The sequence below is a fragment of the Oncorhynchus gorbuscha genome, linkage group LG21 (assembly GCF_021184085.1).
Source record: "Oncorhynchus gorbuscha isolate QuinsamMale2020 ecotype Even-year linkage group LG21, OgorEven_v1.0, whole genome shotgun sequence".
Lineage (NCBI taxonomy): Eukaryota > Metazoa > Chordata > Actinopteri > Salmoniformes > Salmonidae > Oncorhynchus > Oncorhynchus gorbuscha.
The window spans coordinates 20761684-20784409 of record NC_060193.1 but is presented as its reverse complement, the minus strand read 5'-3'; the positions used below and the strand labels follow the sequence as shown (position 1 = coordinate 20784409).

At 44.7% G+C, this 22726-nt stretch overlaps 1 pseudogene; it reads left to right on the top strand.

Moving 5' to 3' along the window:
• The first annotated feature begins 16981 nt into the window (after positions 1–16981).
• On the top strand, positions 16982–17741 carry LOC124008925 (annotated as a pseudogene).
• Positions 17742–22726: the final 4985 nt, after the last annotated feature.

The window sequence follows — 22726 nt, the reverse complement described above, 5'->3', positions numbered from 1 at the left end:
AGGTTCTTATGGTCAGTCCAAACGACAAAAGGAACGGTCGCCCCCTCCAACCACTGTCGCCATTCGCCTAGGGCTAAACGGATGGCGAGCAGTTCGCGGTTAGCCACATCATAGTTACGTTCCGACGGCGACAGGCGATGAGAAAAATACGCGCAAGGGTGGACCTTATCGTCAGTATGGGAGCGCTGGGACAGAATGGCTCCCACGCCCACCTCTGACGCGTCTACCTCGACAATGAACTGTTTAGTGACGTCAGGTGTAACAAGGATAGGAGCGGATGTTAAACGCTTCTTGAGGAGATCAGTACAACAACCATACGACCGGTGAGGAGGAAGGGAGGTGGCTCTGGACCGACTGAAGACCGTGCGCAGATCATGATATTCCTCCGGCAATCCTGTCAAATCACCAGGCTCCTCCTGTGAAGAGGGGGCAGAAGAAACAGGAGGAAAAGCAGACATTAAACATTTCACATGACAAGAAACGTTCCAGGAAAGGATAGAATTACTAGACCAATCAAAAGAAGGATTATGACACACTAACCAGGGATGACCCAAAACAACAGGTGTAAAAGGTGAACGAAAAATCAAAAAAGAAATGGTCTCACTATGGTTACCAGATACTGTGAGGGTTAAAGGTAGTGTTTCACATAATATACTGGGGAGAGGACTACCATCCAAGGCGAACATGGCCGTGGGCTCCCCTAACTGTCTGAGAGGAATGTCATGTTCCCGAGCCCAGGCTTCGTCCATAAATCAGCCCTCCGCCCCAGAGTCTATTAATGCACTGCAGGAAGCTGCCGAACCGGTCCAGCGTAGATGGACCGGCAAGGTAGTACAGGAACTTGACGGAGAGGACAGAGTAGTAGCGCTTATCAGTAGCCCTCTGCTTACTGATGAGCTCTGGCTTTTAACTGGACATGAAATGACAAAATGACCAGCGGAACCTCAATAGAGACAGAGGCGGTTGGTGATTCTCCGTTCCCTCTCCTTAGTTGAGATGCGAATACCCCCCAGCTGCATGGGCTCAACACCTGAGTCAGTGGGGAAAGATGGTAGTGTCGGGGAGAGGGGGGACACAGTTAACGCGAGCTCTCTTCCATGAGCTCGGTGACGAAGATCTACCCGTCGTTCTATGCGAATAGCGAGTTCAATCAAAGAATCCACGCTGGATGGAACCTCCCGGGAGAGAATCTCATCCTTAACCTTAGCGTGGAGTCCCTCCAGAAAACGAGCGAGCAACGCCTGCTCGTTCCAGTTACTGGAGGCAGCAAGAGTGCGAAACTCTATAGAGTAATCCGTTATGGATCGATTACCTTGACATAGGGAAGACAGGGACCAGGAAGCTTCTTTCCCAAAAACAGAACGATCAAAAACCCGTATCATCTCCTCCTTAAAGTTCTGATACTGGTTAGTACACTCAGCCCTTGCCTCCCAGATAGCCGTGCCCCACTCCCGAGCCCGTCCAGTGAGGAGAGATATGACGTAGGCGATACGAGCAATACCCCTGGAGTACGTGAGGGGCTGGAGAGAGAACACTATATCACACTGGGTAAGGAACGAGCGACATTCAGTGGGCTCCCCAGAGTAGCACGGTGGGTTATTAATTCTGGGCTCCGGAGACCCGGAAGCCCAGGAGGTAACCGGTGGATCGAGGCGGAGATTGTGAATCTCCTCCGAGAGGCCGGAAACTTGGGCGGCCAGGGTCTCAACGGCATGTCGAGCAGCAGACAATTCCTGTTCGTGTCTGCCTAGCATCGCTCCCTGGAACTCGACAGCAGAGAAGAGAGAATCCGTAGTCGCTGGGTCCATTCTTGGTCGGATCCTTCTGTTATGCAGGTGAGTGAGGACCCAAAAGCGACTTAACAGAAACAGAGTTTATTCCAGTCTTAACAGAAAACGACTAATCCTGAATTCTTTCACAGGTAATGTCCAAACAGGAATAACAGTAATCCTCTAGTCTGTAGAGGGGAACAACAGGAGAAGCGGCCACAGACTGCAGGTCGCTTCGGGTAGGCGCAGGCCGTAGCTGATAGAGACACCTGCTCACTCGCAGCATCTGATGAAGGCAAAAACACGACGGAACAAGAACACAGCACAGCAAACATCAAACAAGGATCCGACAAGGACAGAAGAGGAAACAGAGGGAGAAATAGGGACTCTAATCAGAGGGCAAAATAGGGGACAGGTGTGAAAGAGTAAACGAGGGAGTTAGGAGAAAGAGGAACAGCTGGGAGCAGGAACGGAACGATAGAGAGAGAGAGAGAGAGAGAGAGAGAGAGAGAGAGAGAGAGAGAGAGAGAGAGAGAGAGAGAGAGAGAGAGAGAGAGAGAGAGAGAGAGAGGGAAAGAACCTAATAAGACCAGCATGGGGAAACGAATAGAAGAGAAAGCACAGGGACAAGACATCACAATCTATGACAAAACATGACAGTCTGTCCTATATCTATGAGATATAAGAAAGCTTTAGGTTTTTTGGACATATATTTATCCCAGAAAGATATTAATCTCTCCAGAAATAAGTCTCTCACTGTCGCCGCCTGTTATAGGCCCCCCTCAGCTCCCAGCGGTGCCCTGGACACCATATGTGAATTGATTGCCCCCCATCTATCTTCAGAGTTTGTTGTGTTAGGTGACCAAAACTGGGATATGCTTAACACCACGGAAGTCCTACAATCTAAATCCATAAACACGGGCACCCTCATAGATATCATCCTGACCAACTTGCCCTCCAAATACACCTCTGCTGTTTTCAATCAGGATCTAAGCGATCACTGCCTCAATACCTGCATCCGCCATGGGTCAAACGACCACCCCTCACCACTGTCAAACACTCCCTAAAACACTTCTGCAAGCAGGCCTTTCTAATCGACCTCGCTCGGGTGTCCTGGAAGGATATTGACCTCATCCTGTCAGTAGAGGATGCCTGGTCGTTCTTTAAAAGTAATTTCCTCACCATCTTAAATAAGCATGCCCCTTTCAAAAAATGTAGAACTAAGAACAGAGATAGCCCTTGGTTCACTCCAGACCTGAATGCCCTCGACCAGCACAAAAACATCCTGACTGCACTAGCATCGAATAGTCCCCACGATATGCAACTGCTCGGGGAAGTCAGAAACCAATACACACAGTCAGTTAGGAAAGCAAAGGCTAGCTTTATCAAACAGAAATTTGCATCCTGTAGCACTAACTCCCAAAACTTTTGGGACACTGTAAAGTCCATTGAGAATAAGAGCACCTCCTCCCAGCTGCTCACTGCACTGAAGCTATGAAAAACTGTCACCACAGATAAATCCACGAAAATCGAGAATTTCAATAAGCAATTCTCGACAGCTGGCCATGCTTTCCCCCTGGCTATCCCACCCCGACCAACAGCTCCGCATCCCCTGCAGCTACTTGCCCTGCAGCTACTTGCCCAAGCCTCCCCAGCTTCTCCTTCCCAAAATCCAGATAGCAGACGTTCTGAAAGAGCTGCAAAACCTGGACCCGTACAAATCAGCTGGGATAGACAATTTGGACCCTCTCTTTCTAAAGTTATCCACCGCCATTGTTGTAACCCCTATTACCAGTATGTTCAACCTCTCATTCTTATCGCCCGAGATCCCTAAAGATTGGAAAGCTTCTGCAGTCATCCCCCTCTCCAAAGGGGGTGACACTCTAAACGCAAACTGTTACAGACCTATATCCATCCTGCTCTGCCTATCTAAATTCTTCGACATCCAAGTGAACAAACAGATCCCTTCGAATCCCACCCAACCTCTCCGCTGTGCAATCTGGTTTTTGAGCTGGTCACGGGTGCAATCTCAGCCACGCTCAAGGTACTAAACGATTTCATAACCGCCATTGATAAAATACAGTAATGTGCAGCCGTCTACATCGTCCTTGCCAATGCTTTCGACTCTGTCAATCACCAAAATCTTATCAGCAGACTCAACAGCCTTGGTTTCTCAAATGACTGCCTTGCCTGGTTCACCAACTACTCTCAGATAGAGCAGTGTGTCAAAATAGAGGGCCTGTTGTTCGGACCTCTGGCAGTCTCTATGGGGGTACCACAGGGTTCAATTCTCGGGCCGACTCTTTTCTCTGTATATATCAATGATGTCGCTCTTGCTGAGTGTGATTCCTTTACCCACCTCTACGCAGATGACACCTTTCTGTATACATCTGGCCCTTCTTTGGACACTGTGTTAACTTCTTACGGATCATTGGGACGCTACCGTCCCACCTGGCCAACATCCCGTGAAATTGCAGAGGTCTAAATTCAAATTACAGAAATTGTAATATTAAACATTCATGAAAATACAAGTATCATACATCATTTAAAAGCTTAACTTCTTGTTAATCCAGCCGTGTTGTGAGATTTCAAAAAGGCTTTATGGCAAAATCACACCATGTGATTATCTGAGGACCGCACCCCGCACACAAAAGCATTACATACAATTTCCAACCAAGCAGAGGCATAACGAAAGTCAGAAAATAAATTATTTACCTTTGAAGATCTTCAACTGGTTGCAATCACAAGGGTCCCAGCTACGTAACAAATGGTCCTTTTGTTTGCTAAAGTCCTTCGTTATGTCCCAAAGAAGTCTGTTTCATTGGCGCACTAGATTCAGTAATTCAAAATGCATACAAATGAATACCGTAAGTTACAGATAAACTTCTTCCAAACATATCAAACGTTAAATCCTCAGGTACCCTAATACGTAAATAAATTATTAAATTTAAGACGGAGAATACCGGAGACCATTACCGGAGATAAATAACAAAGTACGCGCACTCACCGGAAAGCGCAACAAACACTACAGCCAAAATGGGAGACACGTACTAAAACTTCAAATTCTAGCTCATTTTTCCAAAAACAAGTCTGAAACTCTTTCTAAAGACTGTTGACATCTAGTGGAAACCATTGGAACTGCAATCTGGGAGGATTTCCTTTCATATTCCCATTGACAGCCATAGTAATCAAGGGTGAGCTGAAAATAAATTCTGGATGGATTGTCCTCGGTTTTTCGCCTGCAATATCAGTTCTGTTATATTTACAGACATTATTTTGGAGTGTTTTAGAGTGTTATCTATCCAATACTACCAATTATATGCATATCCTAGCTTCTGGGCTTGAGTTACAGGCAGTTTACTTTGGGCACCTCATTCACCTCATTCGAATACTGCCCCCTAGCCCGAAGAAGTTAACAAACCTCCAAACGAGCTTCAATGCCATACAACACTCCTTCCGTGACATCCGACTGCTCTTAAACACTAGTAAAACTAAATGCATGCTCCTCAACCGATCGCCACCCGCCCGCCCGACTGGCCCGACTGGCCCTACTCTGGATGGTTCTAACTTAGAATATGTCGACAACTACAAATACCTAGGTGTCTGGCTAGACTGTAAACTCTCCTTCCAGACTGATATTAAACATCTCAAATCCAAAATTAAATCTAGAATCGGCTTACTATTTCGCAACAAAGACTCCTTCACTCAACATTACCCTCTTATAAAAATTTAAAAGACAGAAATACCTTATTTACATAAGTATTCAGATCCTTTGCTATGAGACTCTAAATTGAGCACAGGTGCATCCTGTTTCCATTGATCATCCTTGAGATGTTTCTACAACTTGATTGGAGTCCACCTGTGGTAAATTCAAATGATTGAACATGATTTGAAAAGGCACACACCTGTCTATATCAGATTCCACAGTTGACAGTGCATGTCAGAGCAAAAACCAAGCCATGAGGTCAAAGGAATTGTCCATAGGGCTCCGAGACAGGATTAAGTTGAGGCACCAAAACATTTCTGCAGCATTTAATTTCCCCAAGAACACAGTGGCCTCCATAATTCTTAAATGGAAGAAGTTTGGAACCATCAAGACCCTTCCCGGAGCTTGCCACCCAGCCAAACTGAGCAATCGGGGCGAGAAGGGACTTGGTCAGGAATTCACCAAGAACTCGATGGTCACTCTGACAGAGCGCTAGAGTTACTCTGTGCAGATGAGAGAACCCTCTAGAACACATATGTCAGAGTCAAGGCCCGCGGGCCACATCCGGCCCGCGAGAAGGTTTTTTACGGCCCCTGGGATGATCTTGATTTATTATTAGAACCGGCCCGCAGACCGCAGCAAGCCGGCAGCCCGCAGATCTTTTACACGCACCAATACTACATTTCCCACAATGCAACGGTGACGCACCGAGCAGTAGGCTGCTTCATTTCAATATTTATTGGCACAGCAGTTGTCAGCATCACAGTAAAATTAACTTTCAGATACCCATCAAAAATGGCAAAACGGAAGGTGGACACTGAGAACCGGGGTTTCAAACAAGGTGGGAGTCGGAGTATTTGTTCACGGAGGTAGCTGGAAAACCTGTGTGTCTTCTGTGTGGAGAAAGTGTGGCGGTACTGAAAGAGTATAATCTGAGACGACATTATGAAACGAAACACGCGGACAACAACAAGAATATGGACATGGAACAAAGGCTACAAAAGGCAGAGGAATTAAAACGAGGCCTCAAATCTCGACAGGCTCTGTTCAAAAAAGCCAAATCACAAGGCCAGGCTGCTGTCAAGGCCAGTTTTATTTTGGCAGAAGAGATCGCTAAATCAGCCCGGCCATTTACGGAGGGGGATTTCATCAAAAACTGCATGATTAAAGTTTGTGACGAAGTTTGCCCAGAAAAAGGCAACTCTTTTTAAATGTGAGTCTGAGCAGAAACACCATTGCCGAGAGAGTAGACCAGTTGTCCATCAATCTAAAAGAGCAGCTTGTGAAAAAGGGAAAAGATTTCATTGCATATTCCTTGGCTGTGGATGAGAGCACCGACATTTCTGACATTGCCCAGTTGTCAATTTTCATCCGCGGAGTGGACTCCAGCCTAAGCGTGACAGAGGAGTTTTTGGCTTTACGTCCTATGCATGGCACAACTACGGGGCATGATTTGTATGAAGAGGTGTCAAGATGTGTAAATGAGATGGAGCTGCCTTGGGAAAAACTCGTGGGTTTGACAACCGACGGAGCACCTGCGATGTGTGGACACAGGAGCGGACTGGTGGCGAAGATACGGAAAAGATGCAAGAGGAAAACGCGACAGGTGAGCTGACAGCTTATCATTGTATCATACACCAGGAAGCGTTGTGCGGTAAAGCCTTGAAAATGGAGCATGTAATGAGCATCATCACGCGCACAGTTAACTTTATCAGAGCCAAAGGTTTGAATCACCGCCAGTTCAAGGCATTTCTGACGGAGTTAGAAACGGAGCATGGTGATTTGCCTTATCACACAGAGGTGCGATGGCTAAGCCAGGGAAAGGTGCTTCAAAGATGTTTCGAGCTTCGTGAGGAGATTTGTCTGTTCTTGGACAGCAAAGGGAAAGACACAACACAACTCCGAGACGAAATGTTTCTGTGTGAAATGGCTTTTCTGTGTGACATTACGAGTCATCTGAATGCAATGAACTTGCAGCTGCAGGGTCGGGATCGTGTCATCTCTGATATGTACAGTACAGTGAAGGCATTTAAAACCAAACTGACTCTGTGGGAGATGCAGATGCGGAAAGAAAATTTGAGCCACTTTCCCAGCTGCCAGACCATGAAAGAGAAGCTCTCTACCAGTGCGTTCCCGAGCGCACAGTTGGCTGATAAAATAGGTATGCTTGCCGCTGACTTTCGACGCCGATTTGCTGACTTTGAAGCACAAAAAAGCAGGTTGGAACTGCTCGGTAACCCATTTGCTGTTGACGTGGAAAGCTCACCACCAAACCTCCAAATGGAGTTGATTGACCTCCAATGCAATGATGCACTGAGGGCAAAATATGCGGCAGTGGGTGCTGCGGAGTTCGCCCGTTTCCTCCCCGACACAATGCCCCAGCTGCGCATCCAGGCTGCTCAAACGTTGTCTATGTTTGGCAGCACATACCTGTGTGAACAACTGTTTTCTTTGATGAACTTGAACAAAACATCACACAGAAGTCGACTTACTGCTGAACACCTCCACTCAATTCTGAGGATTTCCTCAGCTCAGAGCCTTACCCCGAACATTGATGAACTTGTGGAAAAGATGGGACACCACCAAGTATCACCCTCAACCTCAAACAAGTGAACATTACTGTGCAATCACATATTTAGAGTTTTTACTCAGTTCAAGTTTAAAAGTTAAAGTTTAATATTTGTTTTCACTGCATGTTACTTCTCCTTAAACAAAGTGTTGTTTTTGATTAATAGATTTTTGCACTTTATTTTATTGTATTTCAATCCAATTATATTTTAAAAATATTTCAGTTGAGTGGATGATAGAAAATTGCTATTATTGTTTTTTTCTTTGAAGTAAATTTAGCCCACTTTTGCTAAAATAGAAAATATAGGCTACTGATGGTGCCTTGAATACCGGTTTCTTTCATTTAATGTTCATGTTATGGGGATTTTTATATAAAGGAAATTTGTCTTTTGTGTCTGTTGAAAATTAAAGATTACTGACAGAGCCATAAGAAAATATTGCTTTATTTATCTGATCATATTGGAATATATTTGTTAGGTTTTCAGTAGGTTCAATTAGGTTCACTAGACTATATGCGTCATTTAAAAAATTTTCAATGAACATTCGAACAGTCCGGCCCTCGGCTTGTAGCTAAATTTTTTATTTGGCCCTCCGTCCATTTGACTTTGACACCCCTGCTCTAGAAGGACAACCTTATACATCTATGCAGCAGTCCACCAATCAGGTCTTTATGGTAGAGTGGTCAGACGGAAGCCACTCCTCAGTGAAAGGCACATGACAGCCCGCTTGGAGTTTGCCAAAAGGCACCAAAAGACTCTCAGACCATGAGAAACAAGATTCTCTGGTCCGATGAAACCAAGATTGAACTCTTTGGCCTGAATGCCAAGCGTCATATCTGGAGGAAATTTGTCACCATCCCTACGGTGAAGCATGGTGGTGGCAGCATCATGCTATTGGGATGTTTTTCAGCGGCAGGGACTGAGAGAATAGTCAAGATCAAGGCAAAGATGAACAGAGCAAAGTACAGAGAGATCCTTGATGAAATCCTGCTCCAGAGCGCTCAGGACCTCAGACTTGGGCAAAGGTTCACCTTCTAACAGGACAAGTACACAGCCAAGAAAAGGCAGGAGTGGCTTCAGGACAAGTCTTTGAATCTCCTTGAGTGGCCCAGCCAGAGCCCAGATTTGAACCATATCGAACATTGACCTGAAAATAGCTTTGCAGCAAAGCTCCCCATCCAACCTGACAGAGTTTGAGATGATCTGCAAAACAGAATGGGAGAATCTCCCAAAATACAGGTGTGCCAAGCTGGTAGTGTCATACCCAAGAAGACTCATTGCTGTAATTGCTGCCAAAGCTGCTTCAACATAGTACTGAGAAAAGGGTCTGAATACTTATGTAAATGTCATATTTAGCAACAACAATAAAGAATTACCTGCTTTTCTTGTCATTATGGGGTATTGTTTTGTTGATTGATAAGGGAAAAAAATATATATCCATTTTAGAAAAAGCTGTAACGTAACAAAATGTGGATAAAGTCAAGGGTTCTGAATACTTTCCGAAGGCACTGTATATAGATGTCTCCTTAATTATTGTATCCTCTCAATACTTTATTGAAAGCATTCTAATATTTGTCAGACATCACGTGATAAAAGTCCATGTTTAGGGGACCTGCTTGGTTCTGGTCCCGGTTCTGACCGACCAACATTTTCACTTATAAATTGACCTGTAGACACCGTAGATCAAAATGTCTTGCATTGAGCAATAGCCCTGGTTCCCACGGACACAGTAGTATATTTTTGTGTGACTTAGGATCTGAATTCTGAAACCACTTAAACCTGGGATGTCCCTCCCACCATTTAATTTGCTCATCCGACTGCCAATCAACTCCTGGCTGAACCCTACATCACAGCGCAGCAGGAGAGAGTGGTTTCATCACTATAGCACATTAAGAGATCGATTTATAGCCATTCATCTAAAATAATGGATATATTTTAAACAAAAAACACTTTCAGTTTGTCATAGATGGACAAGATTTGTATGAGATGGAATTCATTAAACATGCAAATATGTATTTTACAGTTATAAGGAAGTTTAAATCTATAGTTAGTGGTTTTATAATTTAATTATACTATATTAAGAAAGTATTTTCAAGCCTTTCTCATACAGTTTTGTTGAATAGAAAATATGTCATGCAATATTTCATATTTTCACATTTTTGTCATATTTTTACTGTTTCTTGAGCTTTTGTCCTCATAAGTGACGAAGCAATTTATAGCTATTTTCACCAGAAAGGTGATATTTGAACCTTTCTTGGAGCATGCAGCATTACTAATGATTGTTTATGGCCCTCTCATGATAAATTATTACTTTTTAAATGTTGTATTACACAGATTACATTTTAGATTACATTTAAGAGAAAGTATTTTGTTAACATTGTCAGATGAATATCATGACAACAACAGGTTGTGGTCTGCATATAAATGTAATGTGTGTATGATTCAGACAGAGGGTTTGGTGCAGAGGGTGAGGACGGAGACCTTGTTTGCATCCAAAATGGCACCTTGTTCCCTATATAGTGCACTACCCTTGACCAGAGGCATGTTTTTTTGACCAGGGCACAGAGGGTGCCATTTCAGAAGCACACTTGTAATTTGGTTGATAGCTGTTTTGTTATCTATAAGGAAACAGACTGCATGGTCTTACGTCCCTGAAAAGTGTGAAAACTATGGTCTGAAAGTGTTGGACCTGAGGGTTAGTTATCAACCTCCTCAGAATCACTGTCCAGCAGAAATAGTGACATTGAAAAAGAAACAAGGCTCATCACAGGCCTTAGAAACACAGTGAGAAAGTATCTGCATGCAAATCAAACTGCATTGGTAGCAAACCATAAAAAAACCTTAATGCCACAGTAACAGAGGAGGTGAGAACACAAAAGTACCGAAGAAAAAAAAAGTTCAAGCCAAATGTGCGAAGGCATGATGTCAGTGTGTTTAGATGTTGAGTGGAAACGTTCGACCACGGAGATCTTTGTATGAGGTGTGATTTTTCCATCCGTGTTCACGCCAGCGAGGTGACACTGACTACAGGTCGAGGATGTTGCGTCTGCAGTGAATGCATCAGATGAGAGTCTGCAGAGAGGGTTGACACCTGCCTCTGTACACTCAACATTAGAGCAGTAGGTCTATTGTTTATGGATGAATTCACTCTGCATGCAAATACCTCAAGGATGCGCTATGACTGAAGCAGTCCTACAAGAGCTCCAAAGTGTTGAAGATGTTGAATAGAACACATTTATAGTATTTTTGAACATAGCCCACTAAAGTATGGTTATTGTACTAAAAAGCAGATGGCGGTAGGTGTGGTAGGTGTCCCAAACCTCCGATGTCCAACATACAGTATCATTGTACATCATGCATTCAATTAAACTCAACTCTAGCCTAGCTAGTCTAGCTAGCAACAATTCATGGTCAGATGAATCAATAGCTGCATGCCATTTGAAATGTCTTTATTCCTTTGGAACTTCTGTGGGTGTAATATTTACTGTTCATTTGATTGTTTATTTCACTTTTGTTTATTATCTTCTTCACTTCACACAGGACAAGAACGCCAAGGTAACCTGTCTAAATGACTATCGCTGCTTGGTACATACATCTGTAGCCATGACATGCTTTGAAATGCTGGTCATGGCTCACATCAACACCATCATCCCAAACGCCCTGGACCCACTCCAATTTGCATTCTGCCCCAACAGATCCACAGATGACGCAATCTTGATTGCATTTCACACTGCCCTCCACACTGTCCTTTTCCACCTGCACAAAAAGGAACACCTACGTGAGACTGCTGTTCATTGACTACATCTCAGCATTCAACACCATAGCAGCCTCCAAGCTCATCCATAAAAAAAAAAATCTGGGATCAAACACCTCCCTCTGCAACTGGATCCGGCACTTCCTGATGGGCTGCCCCCAGGTGGTGAGGGTAGGCAACAAATGATATGCTCGCATTAGACTAAATCATGCATGAGCGCACCAGCTGTTATGGATGACTGTCTGATCACGCTCTCCGTAGCCGATGTGAGAAAATCCTTTAAACAGGTTAACATTCACAAGGTCGCAGGTCAAGACGAATTACCAGGACGCCAACTGAGAGCATGCGCTGATCAACCTTCACTGATATTTTCAACCTTTCTCTGACCCAGTCTGTAATACCTACATTTTTCAAGCAGACCACCATAGTCCCTGTGCCCAAGAACAACAAAGTAACCTGTCTAAATAACTATCACCCCATAGCACTTAAATCTGTAACCATGAAATGTTTTGAAAGGCTGGTCATGGCTCACATGAACACCATCATCCAAGACACCATGGGCCCACTCCAATTTCAATCCCCCTCCAAAAGATACACAGATGCACAGATGACGCAATCTCTAATGTCCTCAACACTGTCTTTTCCCACCTGGAAAAGGCAGTGTCTTATGACTGCTGTTCACAAGCATTTCGTAAAACCCCGCAATAACATCTGCTACATATGTGTATGTGACCAGTACAATTTAATTTATTTTTACCTTTATTTAACTAGGCAAGTCAGTTAAGAAGACATTCTTATTTTCAATGACGGTCTAGGAACAGTGTGTTAACTGCCAGTTCAGAACGACAGATTTGTACCTTGTCAGCTCAGGGATTTCAACTTGCAAAAATGTCGGTTTACAAGCCCAACGCTGTAACCACTAGGCTACCCTGCCACCCCATTTGACTTGACTACAGCTCAGTATTCAACACCATAGCGCATCCAAGCTCATTTACTAAGCTAAGGAGCCTGGGATTAAATACCTCCCTCTGCAACTCGATCCTGTACTTCCTGACAGGCTGCCACTAGGTGGTGAGGGTAGGCAACAACACATCCGCCGCACTGAACCTCAACACCGGGGCCCCTCAGGGGTGCATGATTAGTCCCCTCCTGTACTCCTTATTGGCCCATGCCTGTGTGGCTGCGCACGACTAAGACACCATCATTAAGTATGCATATGAAACAACTGTTGTAGACTTGATCACAGATTACAATGAGACAGGGAGGTCAGAGACCTGGCAGTGTGGTGTCAGGACAACAACCTCTCACTCAATGTCAGCAAGACAAGGGAGCTGGTCGTGGACTATAGGAAACAAAGTGCAGAGCACGCCCCCATCCGCAATGACGGGGCTGTAGTGGAGCAGGTTCAGAGCTTCAAGTTCCTCGGTGTCCACATCACTAAGTAATTAATATTTTCCACACACACCAACACTGTAATAAAGAGGGCAGAGCTCCCTGCCATCAGGCGGTGTCAGACGAAGGCCTTTGTCAAAGACTCCACCCACCCAAGTCATACTGTTCTCTCTGCTACCGCACGGTAAGTGGTACCGATGCACCCAATCTCGAACCAACAGGACCCCGCACAGCTTCTACCTCAAAGCAATAATACTGCTAAATAATTAGTTCAATATTTAACCAATAGCTACCCAGAGTATTTGCTTGATGCTTTTTGTACTAACTCTTTTGACTCATCACACATGCTGTGATCACTGTTTATTATCAATCCTGTTGCCTCGTCACTTTATCCCTACCTGTATGTACATACCTACTTCAATTACCTCGTATCCCTGCACATCCACTCAGTAGTGGTACCCCGTGTATATAGCCAAGTTATCATTACCCATTGTGTTTTTATTCCTTGTGTTATTATTTTTTTATTCAGTCTCTTTTTCTCTCTGCATTGTTGGGAAGGTCCCGTAAGTAAGCTTTTCACTGTTTGTTTACATGTGACAAATACATTTGATTTGATTTGATTTGCCAAGTAGAGACACATCAGGTCCCATTTGGAGTTGGATTTTAGTCCGAATAAAAAAGTACTATATAAAAATGTCAACTCTGAGTTGGGCTGGGTTGTGATGGGCTCAGTACCATAGGCACTAGAGACTGGAATAGGATCATTCACTGTTTGTCCAATTATCAAACGAGAACTGGTCTTTGATGAAAGTTTAATTTCCCAAATAAATAACCAGCCGCATCAAGCCACTATTTAATGTCTTGGTACAATAACTCTGACTTGCTTTACAATGTCTTCTTTAAAAAGAAATCTGCTCAAACTGTGGTAAACCCGACAAAAAAAAATGGATTCCTGTTAACACAGCCAATACAATCTCTTGTTTCAGTGTTCCCTCCTACATTGTATAAAGGCTATGTAAAGTGTCATCATTTAACATTTACATTTACATTTAAGTCATTTAGCAGACGCTCTTATCCAGAGCGACTTACAAATTGGTGCATTCACCTTATGACATCCAGTGGAACAACCACTTTACAATAGTGCATCTAAATATTTTAAGGGGGGGGTGAGAAGGATTACTTTATCCTATCCTAGGTATTCCTTAAAGAGGTGGGGTTTCAGGTGTCTCCGGAAGGTGGTGATTGACTCCGCTGTCCTGGCGTCGTGAGGGAGTTTGTTCCACCATTGGGGAGCCAGAGCAGCGAACAGTTTTGACTGGGCTGAGCGGGAACTGTACTTCCTCAGTGGTAGGGAGGCGAGCAGGCCAGAGGTGGATGAACGCAGTGCCCTTATTTGGGTGTAGGGCCTGATCAGAGCCTGGAGGTACTGAGGTGCCGTTCTCCTCACAGCTCCGTAGGCAAGCACCATGGTCTTGTAGCGGATGCGAGCTTCAACTGGAAGCCAGTGGAGAGAGCGGAGGAGCGGGGTGACGTGAGAGAACTTGGGAAGGTTGAACACTAGACGGGCTGCGGCATTCTGGATGAGTTGTAGGGGTTTAATGGCACAGGCAGGGAGCCCAGCCAACAGCGAGTTGCAGTAATCCAGACGGGAGATGACAAGTGCCTGGATTAGGACCTGCACCGCTTCCTGTGTGAGGCAGGGTCGTACTCTGCGGATGTTGTAGAGCATGAACCTACATGAACGGGCCACCGCCTTGATGTTAGTTGAGAACGACAGGGTGTTGTCCAGGATCACGCCAAGGTTCTTAGCGCTCTGGGAGGAGGACACAATGGAGTTGTCAACCGTGATGGCGAGATCATGGAACGGGCAGTCCTTCCCCGGGAGGAAGAGCAGCTCCGTCTTGCCGAAGTTCAGCTTGAGGTGGTGATCCGTCATCCACACTGATATGTCTGCCAGACATGCAGAGATGCGATTCGCCACCTGGTCATCAGAAGGGGGAAAGGAGAAGATTAATTGTGTGTCGTCTGCATAGCAATGATAGGAGAGACCATGTGAGGTTATGACAGAGCCAAGTGACTTGGTGTATAGCGAGAATAGGAGAGGGCCTAGAACAGAGCCCTGGGGACACCAGTGGTGAGAGCGCGTGGTGAGGAGACAGATTCTCGCCACGCCACCTGGTAGGAGCGACCTGTCAGGTAGGACGCAATCCAAGCATGGGCCGCGCCGGAGATGCCCAACTCGGAGAGGGTGGAGAGGAGGATCTGATGGTTCACAGTATCGAAGGCAGCCGATAGGTCTAGAAGGATGAGAGCAGAGGAGAGAGAGTTAGATTTAGCGGTGCGGAGCGCCTCCGTGATACAGAGAAGAGCAGTCTCAGTTGAATGACTAGTCTTGAAACCTGACTGATTTGGATCAAGAAGGTCATTCTGAGAGAGATAGCGGGAGAGCTGACCAAGGACGGCACGTTCAAGAGTTTTGGAGAGAAAAGAAAGAAGGGATACTGGTCTGTAGTTGTTGACATCGGAGGGATCGAGTGTAGGTTTTTTCAGAAGGGGTGCAACTCTCGCTCTCTTGAAGACGGAAGGGACGTAGCCAGCGGTCAGGGATAAGTTGATGAGCGAAGTGAGGTAAGGGAGAAGGTCTCCGGAAATGGTCTGGAGAAGAGAGGAGGGGATAGGGTCGAGCGGGCAGGTTGTTGGGCGGCCGGCCGTCACAAGACGCAAGATTTCATCTGGAGAGAGAGGGGGAGAAAGAGGTCAGAGCACAGGGTAGGGCAGTGTGAGCAGAACCAGCGGTGTCATTTGACTTAGCAAACGAGGATCGGATGTCGTCGACCTTCTTTTCAAAATGGTTGACTAAGTCATCTGCAGAGAGGGAGGAGGGGGGGGGAGGAGGATTCAGGAGGGAGGAGAAGGTGGCAAAGAGCTTCCTAGGGTTAGAGGCAGATGCTTGGAATTTAGAGTGGTAGAAAGTGGCTTTAGCAGCAGAGACAGAGGAGGAAAATGTAGAGAGGAGGGAGTGAAAGGATGCCAGGTCCGCAGGGAGGCGAGTTTTCCTCCATTTCCGCTCGGCTGCCCGGAGCCCTGTTCTGTGAGCTCGCAATGAGTCATCAAGCCACGGAGCGGGAGGGGAGGACCGAGCCGGCCTGGAAGATAGGGGACATAGAGAGTCAAAGGATGCAGAAAGGGAGGAGAGGAGGGTTGAGGAGGCAGAATCAGGAGATAGGTTGGAGAAGGTTTGAGCAGAGGGAAGAGATGATAGGATGGAAGAGGAGAGAGTAGCGGGTGAGAGAGAGCGAAGGTTGGGACGGCGCGATACCATCCGAGTAGGGGCAGTGTGGGAAGTGTTGGATGAGAGCGAGAGGGAAAAGGATACAAGGTAGTGGTCGGAGACTTGGAGGGGAGTTGCAATGAGGTTAGTGGAAGAACAGCATCTAGTAAAGATGAGGTCGATTTAAAAGGTGGACCGTTGTCAGACCCTCATTCTATACAGTCCAGAAAGGACTGACGTTACAATGATGATCAGGCATTGGACAGTATTTCTGTTTTTTTTTGCCAACTCTGGTAATACATTTTTATTTAGTATATATAATAATAATATAATATAATATATGCCATTTAGCAGACGCTTTTATCCAAAGCGACTTACAGACAAGTGTGCATACATTCTATGTATGGGTGGTACCGGGGATCGAACCCACTACCCTGGCGTTACAAGCACCATGCTCTACCAACTGAGCTACAGAAGGACCACATTTAGATGACCTTTAAAGATCTACATCTAAACCCAGTGATGGTTACTCACCATAGAGGTGGTGTGAATATCACTTGCTTTTGGCCAACTGATGTCAATACCAATGTCGCTTGGTTCAAGCAGACTCTTGGACAGAAACCCCTTCTCATGACATTGTCATTTTAAAGTGGCTAAGATATTTTTTACTTTAACAACTTTACCAAGGACTTTACTGAGACTAAACATCTGAGTGTGAAGAGAGGAGTTGACAGCTTTAACCTGACCATCTCCAAGACAGAGTCAGGGGACTCAGCTACATACTACTGTGGTGCTATGAAAGTGGGCAAAGTCAAATTTGGAGAATGAACTGTTTTAAATGTCAACTTCCTTCTCTAATTTTGGATTTTAGGTTTGTACCATCAAATTAGAAATATACTTTAGAATTTGCTTATGAATGAATATACCAGGCCAATGCAATTTACACAATTTACACTATGATCTTACTCCGTCACTCTCTTCAGGTTCAGAGTCCAACAGCATGTCTGTGCTCCAGCAGCCTGTGTCTGAGTCAGGCCATCCAGGAGACTCTGTGACTCTGAACTGTACAATACACACAGAGACTTGTTCAGGAGAACACAGCGTGTATTGGGTTAGACATGGCTCAGAAGAATCCCATCCAGGAATCATTTACACTCATGGAGACAGGAGTGATCAGTGTGAGAAGAGCCCTGAGGCTGGGTCTCCTACACAGAGCTGTGTCTACAACCTCCCCAAGAGAAACCTCAGCCTGTCTAATGCTGGGACTTACTACTTACTATGATATTCCTCTTAGGATCAAGAAGACAATGACACACTGATGTCGGTCCATTACGCTGCTCTGAATGTCATCTACAAGAAGCCAAAGACCCAGAGACAGAGGAGCACCATGGAGAGAGACACTGTGTACTCTGGGGTGAGGTGCCAAAACACAGACTGAAACGCAGACTTTTCCTCTGTATAGACTTGCATTTCTTTCTCTGTGTTTTATGCTTATGTGTACCTTGTGGCTTTTCTGTGTAATTATTGTACAAAACAATGGCTTGTATTCTGTCAAACTCCTATTTACATTGATAATGTTGTGTATTTTAGATCAAATCTAAATTAATCTGCTGTCGTATGAGCTATTGTGTGATTTGCATTCATATTTTCCTCTGTCCTTACATTTCCACAACAATTTACCCCACAGATTCAGTCTGCAACAACCATATGCGGCTTATGCTCAATATAACAAAGCTTTTCTAAAACTATTTTTAAGCTCTATCCTGTATCAGATCTCTGTGGTAATCTGACGGCCCAAAATCGATTAGCCACTCATCTTAACTCATCGCAAACCCCCAGCAATGACCATCAGTCCTCACACACACTGTCTTCACACATCTCAGTGCATCAAAACCACAAACATCCGTGTCACTAAGAGCACAACTCACTGTCTTCATGAGAAAAGCCTGAACGAAAAATACATGACATAGCTGACTATATTACAGTTGATATTGTTGAAATTGTTCAATTATCACAATGTGGACACTGTAACAGAGCAGTTTTAATAAATAATCTACCAACTGTTTATTTTATGTGGACATTGAAGTATTGCAGTTCTACTAAATTTCAATAGGGAGCAGCAGTATACACGGAAGTCCTCATGACTGGATCAACAGTAGAGTTTCAGGAACTTTTAGAAGTTGTCAAAATGTTTAAAATGTTAGATTCTATGACAAGGTAATATTTAAATGCTTACACATCAATTACAGGTTTTGAATCAATTTTAGCATCATGGAATAACATGCATCAAATGGGAGACAATCTATTCAAGTCAACTCTCTCTAACGTGTTGTCCTCTTTTAGGTGTGTTGATAGCATGTCACTAACACTCACCCCCACACAGTGAACAGTTTCACAAGTACTTTGCAGTCTGCTGTAAGCACAAGATGAGGTCGTATCTACGTTTTGGTGGGAGGGCCTGCTGGCTGCTGTAAGCACACGGGACCCTCCTACCTGCTCTCTGTGTCTCTGTGTCTCTATGTGGTTTTCAGCAGGATGTCTATGTGGTGTCACTGTTGTTATCAATATCTTAACTTTTTGATCATGTTGGCCCTGACAGCTTACATCCAAAGCAAAACAGCTACTTTTAAAACAGACTCTATATATTTAGTTATCATATATCAGTTACAAACCACAACGAACTGCTGATGAACCCTATTTGAACTCTCTGAGTGAACTGTCTCCTGTGTGATACATTTATTCTAGATATATGGGCTCAGGGGGAGGGGGCGGTTTATGTTGATGTCATGGGAGGACTTTCAGTGCATTCTGAATCAGACAAGACTTATAAGACTATTGCAGGATGCTCTGTCAGAAGGAGACCAACAGAGGAGGAGCCTCATTCTGATAGATTGCTTCCTATTAGAACAACACTAACCAGAGAATGAAACAGACCAGACAAAATGTGTCAAATGTATTAGTTAAGCTGGGGTGTCATGTCAGCCATGTACTCTCAGGAGTTAGTAAATTATATACAGGGAATGTAAGACTGACTCAAATGTACTTGATTCATTCTACAGGTATTTCCCCCACTTATACTCATGACGCTCCACCCCTGCTCACTCTTATACTGTAGATGACAAGACAAGACATGCTCTTTGCACTACAGACCTATTGGTCGTCTGGAGTATTGTAACTGTTGAATGACATGGTCAAAATAGTGTTCTTTTCCTTTACAATTCTTTAGGTACACTTGTTTAGCTTGACCGGCGCAATGGAGGCCAGATAAATCAAGTGCACCTAAAGGAAGTGTGAGAAAACAAATAGTCTACTATTTAACCCAGGTCTGTCCAAAGTGGTGAGACAACCATAAACCAACAAACAAATAAAACCTTCAAAACAATTACTTACAAGACCATTCAACAGCATCCCGTGTCAACAACTTAAACAACTGATACCAACTGAAATTGAATGAATCTTTCTCTTGCATTCTGTACATACAGTATGAATGTTTGTGCAGAGGGCTTCTGAAAGAGACAACCTACTGTTACCATGCTAAACCCACCCACGCATCACGCACTCAGTGAGCTGTTCACACGTATCTGAACACTTTGGTCTGCTGTGAGCTCAAAACAACACCATCACTGCACTTCGGATAGGACTGAAACCCTTGTGCACACTGTGTGGTTTTCAGCAGGAAGTCTACTGTATGTGGTGTCAGTCAGTTGCTCTTATTCTGCGTTGTTCACGCCCATGAAAATTGGAAACACAGACCACTGCCATGCAGACCAACAAAGTATCGTATTACTTACAAGTTCAATGGTTTTATAAATTCTTCAACTGTAACCGTTAGTTTACAGAGTGTAGAGTCGGATGTGTATCCAGGCTACAGCCACGAGCCCTACCTACCCAGGTATGGGTCACCTGGAGTATTGTGACTGTTACAAATTCCCTGCTGTTGACATGTAGCCCATCATATTATTCTCAGAGCCCTCTCCCAGGGACAAACTCTTAAACTTTCTAACTCCTGCAGTAGGCTCCCCTCCCCTCTGGAGCCTAGCAGGCTAGGGGTCGTAAACTGGCCCCTCACACCTCTGGCCCTAGCCAAAACGATTGGTTGCTAGGGGTCATGGTTGCCAGGTGCTTTATCACACCATGGTGTCAGCCGATCACAGGCAGTCATCTTGGGTCCCAGATCCCAAATTCCTGTCTCCCCCTCTCAGTCAACAGTACAGTAACAGAAAGAGCAGCAAGCTCATCTCTGTCCTTCAAAACAAAAAGCTGGACTCACTCATCTCTTTTGACATGTGGGATGGTGTGCATGCACGAAGTGAGTTGTGAGACATGTCTATATTGTTCTTAATAGTTAGCTATTGTTACATTATGTATGCTGCCTCTGTACAGTTTGTGGCCTATAAACATTTTCAGGGATTATAGACCATTCATACATTCCTGTATTACTGTTTACTACAGCTCTTGTAGTATCGCATTTACAGTATATTGATTGCATTTGAATTCCTTCTACAGAACCACAACCTTTCCCACGTACGTTTCCCGTGTACATCTCCTGGGCGTGTGAATGAAGTTCCTGTGTGCCAACTCTTTGGCTGTCAGTTGGTCACAGACTAGTAAACACGTAAAGATGGGTTGCTGTTTGTCCCGGTCAAGATTATATTTGTTTTCTTTCAAAGACGTAGGGTACACTTGTATCATAGAAGACACAGGGGATTGTGTGTGGCTGTCCATGTGGGTGTTTGAGTGAGAAAGACACAGGGGAGAACCTATCAGTAAAAAAGCACAGCCCCTTTCATTTTCGACTCTGAAGTCAGGAGATTTTCTAGTTAGTTGTCAAAAGGAGGTAGCCTAGCTCATAGGAACCGCAACCTATATCCTGTTTCTGTAGAAGGAGGCAGCTTGATGTACAAGTACACCCCCTTGACAGGACTGTAGTCGATCATATTGCCTTATCCGAAATCTATTTCCATAATACTGAGTGCATAATGCTGATGTTCATGTGGAATGGCGCTGGAGGGACCAATTGTGCTATTTTGTGTATTTTTGGAGCGGATCTGAACTTTTTCTTGTACATGATGTTTCCACCATGGTTTCCTATGATTAAAAGAGCTTCTGAACATCAGAACAGCTATCACTAGCCTCAGTTTGGATGAGGACTTCTACTTCAATGAGTCAGAGGCGATACCATATTGATTATCCAGGACCAGGCCCAAATCCCGACACTTGAAGATGGAGGAGGCAACCCAAATATAGATGCTGGTGTGCGGGATGCCTGCAAAACTACGTCAAAGAGTGGATACAATCACTGGAGAATAAACTGAATGAAATCCGTTTGAGAGTCGCCTATTAACGTGATCTGAAGAACTGTAATATCCTATGTTTCTCCGAGTCGTGGCTGAACACATACATGTTCACTCGTGACTGCATGGCCATGACGCCTCCTACTCGTTCATCAAGTTTGCAGAAGACACAACAGTAGTGGCTTGACTACCAACAGCGGGAGGAGGTGAGGGCACTCGGAGTGTGGTGTCAGGAAAACAAACTCTCACTCAACGTCAACAAAACAAAGGAGCTGATCGAGGTCTTCACGAAACAGCAGATGGAGCAACCCCCATCCATATTGACGGGACAGTAGTGGTTAAGGTGGAAAGTTTTAAGATCCTCGGCGTACACATCACTGACAATCTGAAATGGTCCACCCACACAGACAGTGTGGTGTAGAAGGCGCAACAGCTCCTCTTCAACCTCAGGAAGCTGGAGAAATTTGGCTTGTCACCTAAAACCCTAAAACTTTTACAGATGCACAATTGAGAGCATCCTGTCGAGCTGTATCCCCGCCTGGTACGGCAACTGCTCCGCCCACAACCGCAAGGCTCTCCAGAGGCTGGTGCAACCGCATAACGCATCACCTGCCCTCCAGGACAGCTACAGCACCCGATGTCACAGGAAGGCCAAAAAGATCATCAAGGACAACAACCATCCAAGCCACTGCCTGATCACCCCGCTACCATCCAGAGGGCGAGGTCAGTACAGGTGCATCAAAACTGGGACAGAGAGACTGAAAAACAGCTTCTATCTCAAGGCCATCGGACTGTTAAACAGCCATCACTAACAAAGAGAGGCTGCTGCCTACATACGGACTCAAATCATTGGCCACTTTAATAAATGGATCACTTGTGACTTTAAGTAATGACACTTTAATAATGTTAACATATCTTACATTACCCATCTCATACATATACTATTTTTTATACAATCTATTGCTAACTTGCC